Below are 12,519 nucleotides of genomic sequence, written 5' to 3'. Positions count from 1 at the left end.
CCGTGTCCGGGCCGGAGCTTCCGGCGCTTACTTTTCTATGACATGACAGGTGAACACGTGATGCCTTCCATAGAAAACGAAGCGCCGGAAGCTCCGGCCCGGACACGGCCCGGTCTAACGTGAGTCATCCTTAATTCATTACTATAAAAAATAAACAAAATAAAATTCATTTATTTCAGACATTGTCCATATTTTGTTAGTTGTTAAATAAAACTATGTAGGTATAATATTGTCTTCGGTTACCGCGATAGTTACTCATGAAATAAAACTATGAAAACGGATTATATCGCGTATATTGAATCACATCAAAAACATTGCATGTAAAAAGATGATATATAGATGAGATGTGTCGTACCTTACCTCAAAGCCCCACTTAAATATTTATTTTATTCTGTTTTTAGTATTTGTTGTTATAGCGGCAACAGAAATACATCATATGTGAAAATTTCAACTGTATAGCTATCACGGTTCATGTATAGTTATCTTGAGATACAGTCTGGTGACAGACGGAAGGACAGACAGACAGACGGACAGTGGAGTCTTAGTAATAGGGTCCCGTTTTTACTTTGGGTACGGAGCCCTAAAAACTAAACTCGAGGGAATTGAATCTCGCCCGCCTGATGGTATAGTCTGCATCTTCTCAAATGATTTTTACGCTTAAGACGGTAATCTGTTAAACAAAAGCCATTGTCTCTTTTGTGCGAGTGGTCATTGTGTACCACTGTGTGAGCGCCGCACGCGCCGTGGCACGCGCCAACACACAGTGGCACACAAAGGCCGACCGCTCTCACAAAAGAGACGATGGCTTTTGCAGACAGACAGAGAGAAGATGCAGACTATAAGCGTAGTCAATTTAATGGACGCCAGCAACTCCAGAGGTGTCCAACTGCTCCACATGTGCGTTGCCTCTACAGGAAGTTGTCAATGTCATCTCTGTTAACAATTTCGGTTCAAAAAATTGATTTTGCCAGTTTTAGAAATTGTCTTCAGGCTCGAGTACAGATGTGCAACATACAAGTTGCAGAAAGTTTCTAAATGGTTCTAAAAAATGTCAGGAAATATTTACAGGCAACAAAAGAAATTTTCATTTTGAGCGGAAATTTGCGATTCCCATAGAAAAATATGAGAATTTATGTAAATTTTCCAAGTGGATATTTCGCGTTTGGAAACATTCCGATGACATCAGTTAGGCACGGGACAGCCTAGTTACTATTGGCGTCAAAATAAGAGATGAGAGATCAATATGTAAAGTTCGAATTGCCCCTCCCCGTTCTACGTACGTTTGAATGAAATTATAAAAGTCTCGTCGATAGCAAGGTCACCGCCCGCACCCACACAGACGTACAAGGAGTGTACACTGTTAACTGATTGTGAACCTTATTGGGAAGTCATAGGGTCCACCGATGATAGTCAAGTTGGATCCGCAGGCTCCTGCGTGCGAGCGAGACATCGCAATATGCATGTTTGCATAGCGCTTTCTCAGTTATGTACCGGAGCGGCATGCGGGTTCGCGTATGTTGTCGGGTTGCCAATGTTGCCATACGTTGGGACTTTTGGTCCTTTGGTCAGGATTGCGGGGGGACTTGGAGAGTGTTTTTCAGAAATTAGAAGCTGTAGGTATAAGCTGGGAGTTGGGCAGTGGGAACGAAAGGTTATGCTGTAGTATAGTTTGTCAAAGGCCTGAGAATATAATACTATCTTTGTCTTACACTAGTACTAGCACCCAGAAAAGGATGAGTATAGATTTTTTTTGTTCTTATTTACTGACAACTGTCAAAGGTTTGCATAGATGGCGCCATCATAGCTTGCCCCTTTTTATATGAGATTTGGCTTAAAAATGGCATCCAGGGCATAAAATTCCATTTAAAATACAATAATTTGACACAATTCTAGGGATTGACTGGCGCCACCTACTAAATATTTCGTCCGGCCAACCCCATTTGGTTTGACTAACTAGGTATATTTGTAAACGAGGAGAGCACAATTCTTCTGATTGTAACCACTCGGACCAATTTTAGGGTAAAAAATATACCTTAAAGCTACCTTGGCAAAAAAGAGTGTTTATTAAAGATTTTAAAAAATCTTAAGAGATACGGAGGACTAGTTAAAAAAACTATTGGGGAATTGATAGTCCGCAGATTACCGATAGTATTGTCCGTAGATTGGGGAATCGAATAGACTAACATAATATTCTAAATGCCTGTGACATACTGCTATATTTTATAATTTAATGATGTGTAATAAATTTAACTGGATAAGTCTAATGTAATCCTATTTCTACATAAATAATGACATATTTATAATTGTATGTAAAGTGTGCTAAACAGAAAATGTTAAATGACGTGTAACGCTTGTTATCAATAAACGATTGATTGATTGATTGATTGAATGTCAGAATTTTCAGGCTGATGTGCGGACTTTCGTCAGGATATTCCAGGATTGTCAGGATAACCGCATATCTAATTTAAGGATGACACGTTAGACCGGGCCGTGTCCGGGCCGGAGCTTCCGGCGCTTCGTTTTCTATGGAAAGCATCACGTGATCACCTGTCATAGAAAAGTTTGCGCCGGAGGCTCCGGCCCGGACACGGCCCGGTAACGTGAATCATCCTTTACTTATACTTCGTAAGAACTATTATATAATCTGTGCTTATACTTAAAAGTAATTGTACTTACAGAACTTATGTAGCACGTCGCTTTAAATAAAGAAAAAAGTCAATTATTCTCTCGCGTCTCAAGTCGTATAACGGGCTATCGTCGTTTTCCCTGTACCCCTCAGCTGTTTTATTAATGTAATTAATTAACCAAGTATAAAAAGCGGCCAGTAGGTATCAAAAACCGCAAAAACACAGTCAAAACAAGTCTATTTCGGTGAAAAAATCCCGAGGCCGCACCGCCTAAATTATTGGAGCTGCAGCGGACAAAAACACATTTCATGTCCAATAGGGGGTATTACTGCAATGTTCTGCCACCAGAGTGCAGCACTAGCCCGTTTAGTAAACCATAGAGTAACATCAAAGATAGATATAACTCCGTAATAGATGGATACAGTCTAAGGAAAAAACGTGCCTCGAAAATCACGAAAATTTGATTCTCGATCAGATGGCGCCACTACCTTTGGCCTACTCTCGTATAGAGGGCGTTGACGGTTTCGTTTGTTATTTAACAATTTTAACGCATATCAGTGAAAGGACATGGGTCAAATCATATAAAAATAATTAATGCAAATAAAAAAATCATTTATCCATATTTAAATACATTTTATCGTATTTTTATAAATCTTCATTTTTAGTTTTAAAGTGTATCGATAGATGGCAGTGAATTTTCTGTGGTTTCAAAATTTACTATGACAGTACCGTATCTTATTATATCTCTCTTTGGTAACATACATAATAAAAAAACAGCGAATTGTTTTTGCTCTATTTCGGTTGTTTTATAAACTGGAGCTATATAAACTAATAACTAATTACAGGACAGGACTAGATATACCTCATGTTTCCTTCGTTTGGAGGCCTAAAGGGCTGGAATAGAACCAGCCTCCTCTTCAGTGGCGTAGCGTGAACTAATCTAACCGTGGGCGAAATCTGTGAGGCCCTTTTCTTTCACTGTTCCCGAAGGGGCCTCGCGCGAGGCACCCCTTGGGCCGCGAGGGCCACTCCGCCCACGCCTAACTACGCCACTGCTCCTCCAGACAAATGCCTAAAACACTGTCTATATTTGAGGTTCGTTACATTTTGTTATACGTCATTTTATTTTACCAATAGGGTATATGACAAACTTTTACGAATGGCATCAGTCGATCAGGTTTGCTTTGAGGATCAAATGTCTGTATGGGACCCATTGTAGCAATACAAAAGTCACAAATGATGGTCAAAGTCTGGCACCCGCACTTTACTGACGAGACGCTTCTGACAAAATGTCAATACATCGTGACGTCACCATGTAACGCGGCTATTGCTCCGAAGCTGTTTCGATGTATGGAAATTTTCCATACATCGAAACGGCCTACCTACCTAATTTAAGCATGTTTTAAAATACGAGCACAACTTCGATTGTATGCGAGCGGCTTTTTGGCGACGGTTCGTGCGACTGAAGTCAAGTATGACTCACGTTAGACCGGGCCGTGTCCGGGCCGGAGCTTCCGGCGCTTCGTTTTCTATGGAAAGCATCACGTGATCACCCATGTCATAGAAAAGTAAGCGCCGGAAGCTCCGGCCCGGACACGGCCCGGTCTAACGTGAGTCATCCCTAAACTTGTGACAAGCCCTAAATCGTAGTTTAATTGCAAAATGCATGCAAAACAAACGGCTATTGCGAAATCTGTTTCGACATAGCGGTGTAACTGGAAAACTAACTCAATACCATAAACTAACTGTCCAAGCTGAACTACTAATTGCGGTCACTATACCAGAATAGATAGTACCATAGTACTAACATGTGTTAAGGTACTATAATGAGGGCTATCGTTTTTTTGCTCACCAGTTGGCGCCTCTGTTGATGGTGGTCCAAAAGACTAAAGAACAGCTGTCAGTCATTAAAGTGACAAGTGACATTTGATATTTCGAACTTTGCGAAGACCACCATCCGCACTAGCGCCCCTAGCGGCGAATTCATACGCGTTAGCCCTCATTGGAACCCGAACGCAGACGAAAACAGCAGACGTCGTGTCGCTGCGACAGTTAGTTCTACTTGTGATACTTGTGATTGGTCAATAAAAGTTTTGTTTGGCTAAAATAATATTTATTTGTTTTACAAGGGGGCAAAGTTGTTTAGCGATACCCGAGCTAGTGATAGATTCCAAAATTAACCAGCGTAGCGAGTGGTTCGAAAAATGGAATCTTGAGCGTTGCGAGGGTTTCAAGGCAAATTTTGCCACCGAGTGAAACTCAGTACGAGTACCATTTGGGATTTACCCTGTATAGTCTGTGATTGAAGGCTTCAAGAAGGATGAAAAGGGTATATTAATCTGTCAAATACACTCAGGATCAGGAGGCAATTCGTCTTGTTTGATTGTTACAATTCCACCTGTCGATACAGCTCGCTTAACTCCCATACAACAAACGTGATTTTTTTTCCTGTTTTCTGTGTAATCGTACGGAACCCTTCGTGCGCGAGTCCGACTCGCACTTGGCCGGTTTTATATTTTAACGTTAACGTTGTTTTATATATTGTACTGTTTTTTATGTAAAAAGGTGATGGTTTTGTTATATAAAAAAAAAAATCTATTTTCCGAACTAAACGGGATGGAGGATAGTTCGGATAATAAATAGATGGGTTACAGTATTTTGATATACTGGTATACCTAGTCAAGATTCTACTGTACCTCAGTTCGATTTAAAAAGTTTTTAACAAGCTTTTGTCGCTGACTGCACTTTTTTTCCACAGGCAACCAATACTCATCGAGACAATTCTAAAAACCCCAAACACAATTAGGTTTCGTTGTTGTATCACAGAGTTCCTATGGCCACCTCCTGTCTCCATCATCAGATCAGCTCGATGGTACCATAATGTTTCATTGTCACACGACTTACATATGTATGCAAATTTTCAGCTTCATCGGAAACCGGGAAGTGGGTCAAATTTAACTTGCAAGATTTGACCCTTACAAACATGTTACATACATACTTACATAGGTACATTGCAAGTTAAATAAAATCTTGTAATAAAAAGTAAACATTCTACCCAATAGCCTTAAAATGAGCTGTCATGTCTATCGTCTAATAACTCTAACAACTCTAACATTTCCTCTAACACAAAGTTATCCGATCACGGTGTCGCCACTGTCTAAAGGATGACTCACGTTAGACCGGGCCGTGTCCGGACCGGAGCTTCCGGGGCTTACTTTTCTATGACATGACAGGTGATCACGTGATGCCTTCCATAGAAAACGAAGCGCCGGAAGCTCCGGCCCGGACACGTCCCGGTCTAACGTGAGTCATCCTTAACGGTACAGTACCGTATTATTATACGATAGTGCTAATATTAGACCAAAGAGGATATAATAGGATACAGCGGTACTGTCATAGTAAATGTTGTAACCACAGTAAATACACTGCCATCTATCGATACACGATTAAAACTAAAAATGAAGATGTATAAAAATATGATAAAATGTATTTATATATGGATAATTGATTAGACTATTACAGGGGGCACTCTTGGCAGCGGTCCGTCATGAGTGAGCTACGAGCGGTCGGGTTGAGCTGGAGCGAGGCCAGAAGGGTCGCTGAAGATAGGAAGGAGTGGCGCGAGCTTGTGAAGGCCCTTATCACCTCTGGGGTGCCATAGGACAACAACAACAACATTACAGGGGGCCTATTAGCCAATCGTACACCATACATTATTTAAGTTTCGAATTTCTTTTTCTATCAACGATTTTCATCTTGGGTAAGACCCTTGGGTGGACAGACAGACAGCGGAGTATTAGTAATAGGGTCCCGTTTTTACCCTTTGAGTAAAGAACCCTAAAAGTTACGATTTTTTTGTTTGTTTTTTGTTAATTTGCAACGTAGTCAAATATTCAGACTATGTAGAGTGAAACCAAGCTAACTCTGCACGAACTTGGCAAGTCATAGTGTATAGGTGCCAGCATAAACGTAAAACTCCTTGCGAATTACGCTGCGTCTAACGTAAGCGAACAACTAAGTAAGAGTTGAGCGCGGCTCGCCAACAAACTGGTTACTCCAGTTTGGCGCATTTATAGTATATATGTAACTGTGTAATTGTTTTATATGAATAATAAAAAAATATATGAATAAATGAATGAATTAATTAACTCGCGTACGCAAAGCGAAGCGGCGCGGCGGGCCCACGGCGTTCGCGTTCGCAACGAGATCGCCCACGTAGAACACTTCTATAGGTATCAAAGGATTGATTCACCCCGCGCCGCATCGCTTCGCTTCGCGTCAGCGTGTTGTTCGCCTACGTAGTACGCTGTGAAAAGGTAACTACGCAAAGTTGTAGTGGTAGTTGTAGTCCAATACCCGCACCATGAGTCACTGACAGTGTCAAAACTCAAAACTGACATATACTCTAACGTCTACGTAATTTACTTTATATACATCTCGCTCGCACTAATATACGAGTACGAGCGAGATGCATAGAAAGTAAGTTACGTTCACGCTACCTTTTAAGGTGCCCACTGACTATCAGTCCGCTGGACGATATCAGCCTGTCAGTTAGAACAAAGATTTGATAGTTCCGAACAACTGACAGGCCGATATCGTCCGGCGGACTGATAGTCAGTGGGCCCCTTTATGTCAGTGCCGAACTGATGGTAGCCGTACAGTGCTACCTGTGCCCTGTTTATCAAAAGCTTGTATCTTGTAATACAAGCGGAACTCACCTTTTGACAGCTTTTGTTAGAAAGGGACTTCCACTTGTATTACAAGCTAAAGCCTGACCAGTAATATATGATCATTGTCAAGAGGGCGCTGGGTGACAGTTCAGTATAGTATGAAAAAAATTAGTTCCAGTGAAATTCCGCAACATGGCGCGTGATCATATATTCCTGGTCAGGCTTTACAAGCTTTTACAGTACATATGGTGCTACTTTCTCGCACTAGTACACCTTTAAACTTTCGACATATGTACGAAAAGTGTTCTTTTACTTTTCGTACATATGTCGAAAGTTTAAAGGGCCATATGTACTGTAAAACGTTGTACGATACACGTGCGAATAGGTAATTCGCAACTCGTGTCGATTTAAAACACTCCCAGCGGTCGTGTTTTAATTTATCGCCACTCGTTGCGAATTTCCTCTTTTCCGCACTTGTATCGTAAATAACTATTGATAAACAGGGCACTGCTGAGGTTTTAGTCTTATTAACATTTTGTTGTAAACATACATATTTTTAGGCTATTAGAACAGTCGCGGCGGATTCAGAACTGGTTCTAATAACTAGTTCTGATTAGAAATGCTTAGACGGTGCAGAACTAATTACAAACAACATTAGATAATCGCATCTATATACGATTTGAAAATGCGAATCGCTAATGGGCCGATTTTTATTGGATAGAATTTGCTGGAGCCTCCAAATGCCTACGTCACTTCTTGGGATTAGTCGTCAAGCGGACCCCAGGCTCCCATGAGCCGTGGCAAAAATGCCGGGACAACGCGAGGGAGAATAGGAGGACGTGGATCAAGTACAAAGTCCCAATTTGGGACAATAAATGTGACGTTTCAATCAAAAGGTACCACATTTTCGGTTGTCAATAACGTTGATTTCTAATTGAAGCTATATGGAAATAGCGCCTTACTGACAAGCGACAATAAGTACGCATTTGCTTGAAAACGGCACAAATGTGTTCATAACTCAGTGGAAGATTTATGGGTCAAATACAAATCTGTTTGCGTCTTTCCTGTAGACATACTACTGTACAGTTCGGACTAACACACAATTAAGTTTTCTCTCCTGTGGGCAATATTTAACACAGCTTGTGGGCATGTTGGTAATTATCTTATCATACTTATCCAAATAAAAAAAGTACCTTATCATGTGTATAAGAAGGGTTAAAAGTGCCATTTTCAACCAAAAGGGTACTTATTGTCGCTTGTCAGTAAGGCGCTATTACCATGTGGACAACCGACAATGTGGTACCTTTTGGTTGAAAACAACACATTTTGCTACTAAATTGCGGAGGCAGAAGCGGACAGCGTATGTTTGTTTGTAGGTACTCTAAACAGTACAAACACAATACATGTGTTTTTCTACTTCTTTCCAGTTTTTAGTGTATTTTCCCCATTCCTTTTTTTTTTTTTTATTATAGGACATTCTTACACAGATTGACTAAGTCCCACGGTAAGCCCAAGGAGGCTTGTGTTATGGGTACTCAGACAGCGATATATATAATATATAAATACCTTAATACATAGAAAACACCCATGACTCAGGAACAAATATCTGTGCTCATCACACAAATAAATGCCCTTACCGGGATACGAACCCAGGACCATCGGCTTCACAGGCAGGGTCACTACCCACTAGGTCAGACCGGTCGTCAAAACTTATATGTTTATCCTATTAATTTTGTATGTATTTATATCCTTTGTCTTTCTGGTACCTTGTTGTACATTTTGCTACATTTGTCACCCTCTTTTCACTTTCTCCTCTAATATTATATATTAGAGGAGAAAGTGAAAAGATAAGTAATATTATATATAGTAATATTATATATAGGTTAACTGGAAGAGATCCCTCAAAGGGATAGGTTCGCCTTTGTACATCTTGTTATTTGTACCATGTAATTTTGAATGTGTATTTTTGTACAATAAAGGGTTTACTACTACTAATATTACTACATGTGTTTACTGGGATTGAAAATCATCCTGTATGTTGTTGAATTGGACCGAAACCGAACCCCCTTGTGCAAATTTAATTCGATAGCGCAGCGGTCGGCAACCTTTTAGCAAGGGCCACATATGTGACGTTTTCAACCAAAAGGTACCACATTGTCGGTTGTCGATAAGGTTCATTTGTAATTGAAGCTATATGGTAATAGCGCCTTATTGTAAAGCGACAATAAGTACCCTTTTGGTTGAAAATGGCACATATCAGTTAACGAAGTTGCCGCGGGCCGCATTTTGTTAATTGACTATCAGACATTGTCGTTTGTCAATACAAAGAGGATATAATAAGATAGAGCGGTACTGTCATAGTAAATTTTGTAGCCACTGTAAATTCACTGCCATCTATCGACATACTTTAAAACTAAAAATTAAGATTCATAACAATACGTTAAAATGTATTTAAATATGGATAAATGATTTTTTTATTTGCATTAATTATTTTTATATGATTTTGACCCGTGTTCTTTCACTGATATGCGTTAAAATTATAAATAACAAACGAAACCGTCAACGCCCTCTATACGAGAGTAGGCCAAAACTAGTGGCGCCATCTGATCGAGAATCAAATTTTCGTGATTTTCGAGGCACGTTTTTTCCTTAGACTGTATCCATCTATTACGGAGTTATATCTACGTCGACTCTCTTTGTACTACTGTACAAAAAAACCGAAAGTACAGTTGTGAGATTGAACTAGTTGGGAGCCATCTTTTCAGTGAACGAGCATGCACAACTCTAAAGGATGACTCACGTTAGACCGGGCCGTGACCGGGCCGGAGCCTCCGGCGCTCCGTTTTCTATGGAAAGCATCACGTGATCACCTGTCATGTCATAGAAAAGTAAGCGCCGGAAGCTCCGGCCCGGACACGGCCCGGTCTAACGTGAGTCATCCTTAAATCATGGTCACCCTATGACTTATGACATACGCTGTATGGACAGCGACAAGACGTGACATTGAGTAGGATGACCAAATTGTATGCAAAAATGTTTCTTTTCTACTTGTCATCTGAAAAATAATCATTATTTTTGGTGATAACCAATTAACAACATCATATAAACTAGTTTGCTTTCGAAAATAGGGTTTTTCAACGGCAAACTGGGAAATATTTCTTAGGACAGCTTTGTCTTTATACAACCGTTATAAATATAATATGTCATGACCCAAACATTAGTTGAAAAGATTTTTTACTGAGGATATTGTTAGTAATTTTTACAAACGTTTGCATTTGTGTATCAAAGCTAAAGGATGACTCACGTTAGACCGGGCCGTGTCCGGGCCGGAGGCTCCGGCGCTTCGTCTATGGAAAGCACCACGTGATCACCTGTCGTGTCATAGAAAAGTAAGCGCCGGAAGCTCCGGCCCGGACACGGCCCGGTCTAACGTGAGTCATCCTTGGAGAGTATTTTGAAGATAATACGTTTTATTTCAGTTAAATGATCGCAGCTTTAATTTATTATTATAATAAAATACGTAAGAAAAATATTCCTAAACTTTTAAAACGCATATTTGGTACAGCCTGTATATCGTCGGTTAGAATAAATAATAAACATAACATATATGTACCTATTTGTACAGCGTACATATACATAACAGTAGCGTCCAGTGTCACCGATATATATCTTGACCAAAATTACTTGGAGAACGCTATATTCTGCAAGGTTATTTACGTTCGTTTCTGCTAGTAAACTGGTTACAGGCTTCGATGTAAAATATTGCATCATACAAGTTGCATTACAGATATCAATCATTAAACCCTTAAAGAGAACATTCGCGCAAGGCATATAATAAAAGCACATGAAATTAAATATAACTACATTTTGGTCGGACCACATTTTTTCAGATAGAAGTCAAATTGAATTCAAACAAGAAAAGGTAAAAAAAATACTTTCGAAATCAGCGCTTATGCTATACATATACAGTGTTTATTAAACATGGAATGGATCTAAATAAGCTGATAGTAAAAAATAATTAAAGTACAAAGCACTCAGTTTTTTTACCTTTTACTCGTGTGCGTGTAAAAAGGAGCGCCCCGCAACGGGTGTGTATGTGTACGAGACATACGAGTAAATATCAGGCGACGGGGGTGCTACCCTTGTCATGTGACGACACGACCTTCAGTCGGCGCACCGACCTTGAGCGGCGCTCGCCCCGCGGGTCAGAGGTGAATGCACTTCCCCGCGCCCGTCGCGCCCCGCCGCCCCACGTCTAACGCCACCACTCACCTCGCTTCCTAACATTCCAGCTGCTAAACTCCCGACTCGCAACGCCGAGCTCTACTAGCCAGCACCCACCCGACAGGTCTCGGCACGACGCGGCACACCTTTCCCATTAAATGCCGCCGACAAGTATATTGACATCGACGCCAGACAGTTTCGACACGGAAAGTTCTTTACCGGTCACACACGCGCACGCGATATGTTAAAGTTAACACGAAACTTGGAAAAAGAAAGTTGTATTCACATAAAATATAGATTTAACAAGAAAAACATTGTATACGGCGAACGGCGAGCGGCGAGCGACTGCGAAGCAACGTCCTCCCGTCTCCGCAAAACAAAGCGGAATGAAATGAACTCAGTCAAGCAAGCGCACGAACGTGACATCTCGCGAGTCGCCGCGCCGCTCCAAAAAGGAATGGTTTGGCCATCTAGCGGTGAAATTGTTTTCTAGAATGACATGGTCCGTAAGAACTGTTTTTGTCGCGTTGAGTTCAATACTCCATAGATGGCAGTATTAAACATGTTTTAATTTATTGTTTGCTGTTGCAGTTTATTCCTCATAATAGTGTAACGTGTAGATTTTATATAGAATTGTTATGATTTTGTAGGACTACTTTTATTTTAACCTAAATATTTACCACCAGTAGGGAGACTTATATAATTTCTCATGATGTGTGAATTTTTCAATAGATGGCACTTTTTACCGTTACGTTTAAGAAGACTTAGGAAACCTTTTTTTTATTATTACTAATTTAAATAATTAATTTTTATACAATGAACTCTTATCTCAGAGTTTGTATAAGAATTTGAAATGTAGCTATACTACTATTTCGTTCCAAAGACGAACGAAAATCAATCGGAATCGCCAGAATTTTGTAATTATTCGCAGCCAAAATATGTCTGCTCAAACTTTTTTCAGATTGACAATTAAATATGACATTTCCTTAAAGATTACA

The sequence above is a fragment of the Cydia strobilella genome, chromosome Z, assembly GCF_947568885.1.
Source record: "Cydia strobilella chromosome Z, ilCydStro3.1, whole genome shotgun sequence".
Lineage (NCBI taxonomy): Eukaryota > Metazoa > Arthropoda > Insecta > Lepidoptera > Tortricidae > Cydia > Cydia strobilella.
This window is presented reverse-complemented; position numbering follows the sequence as displayed.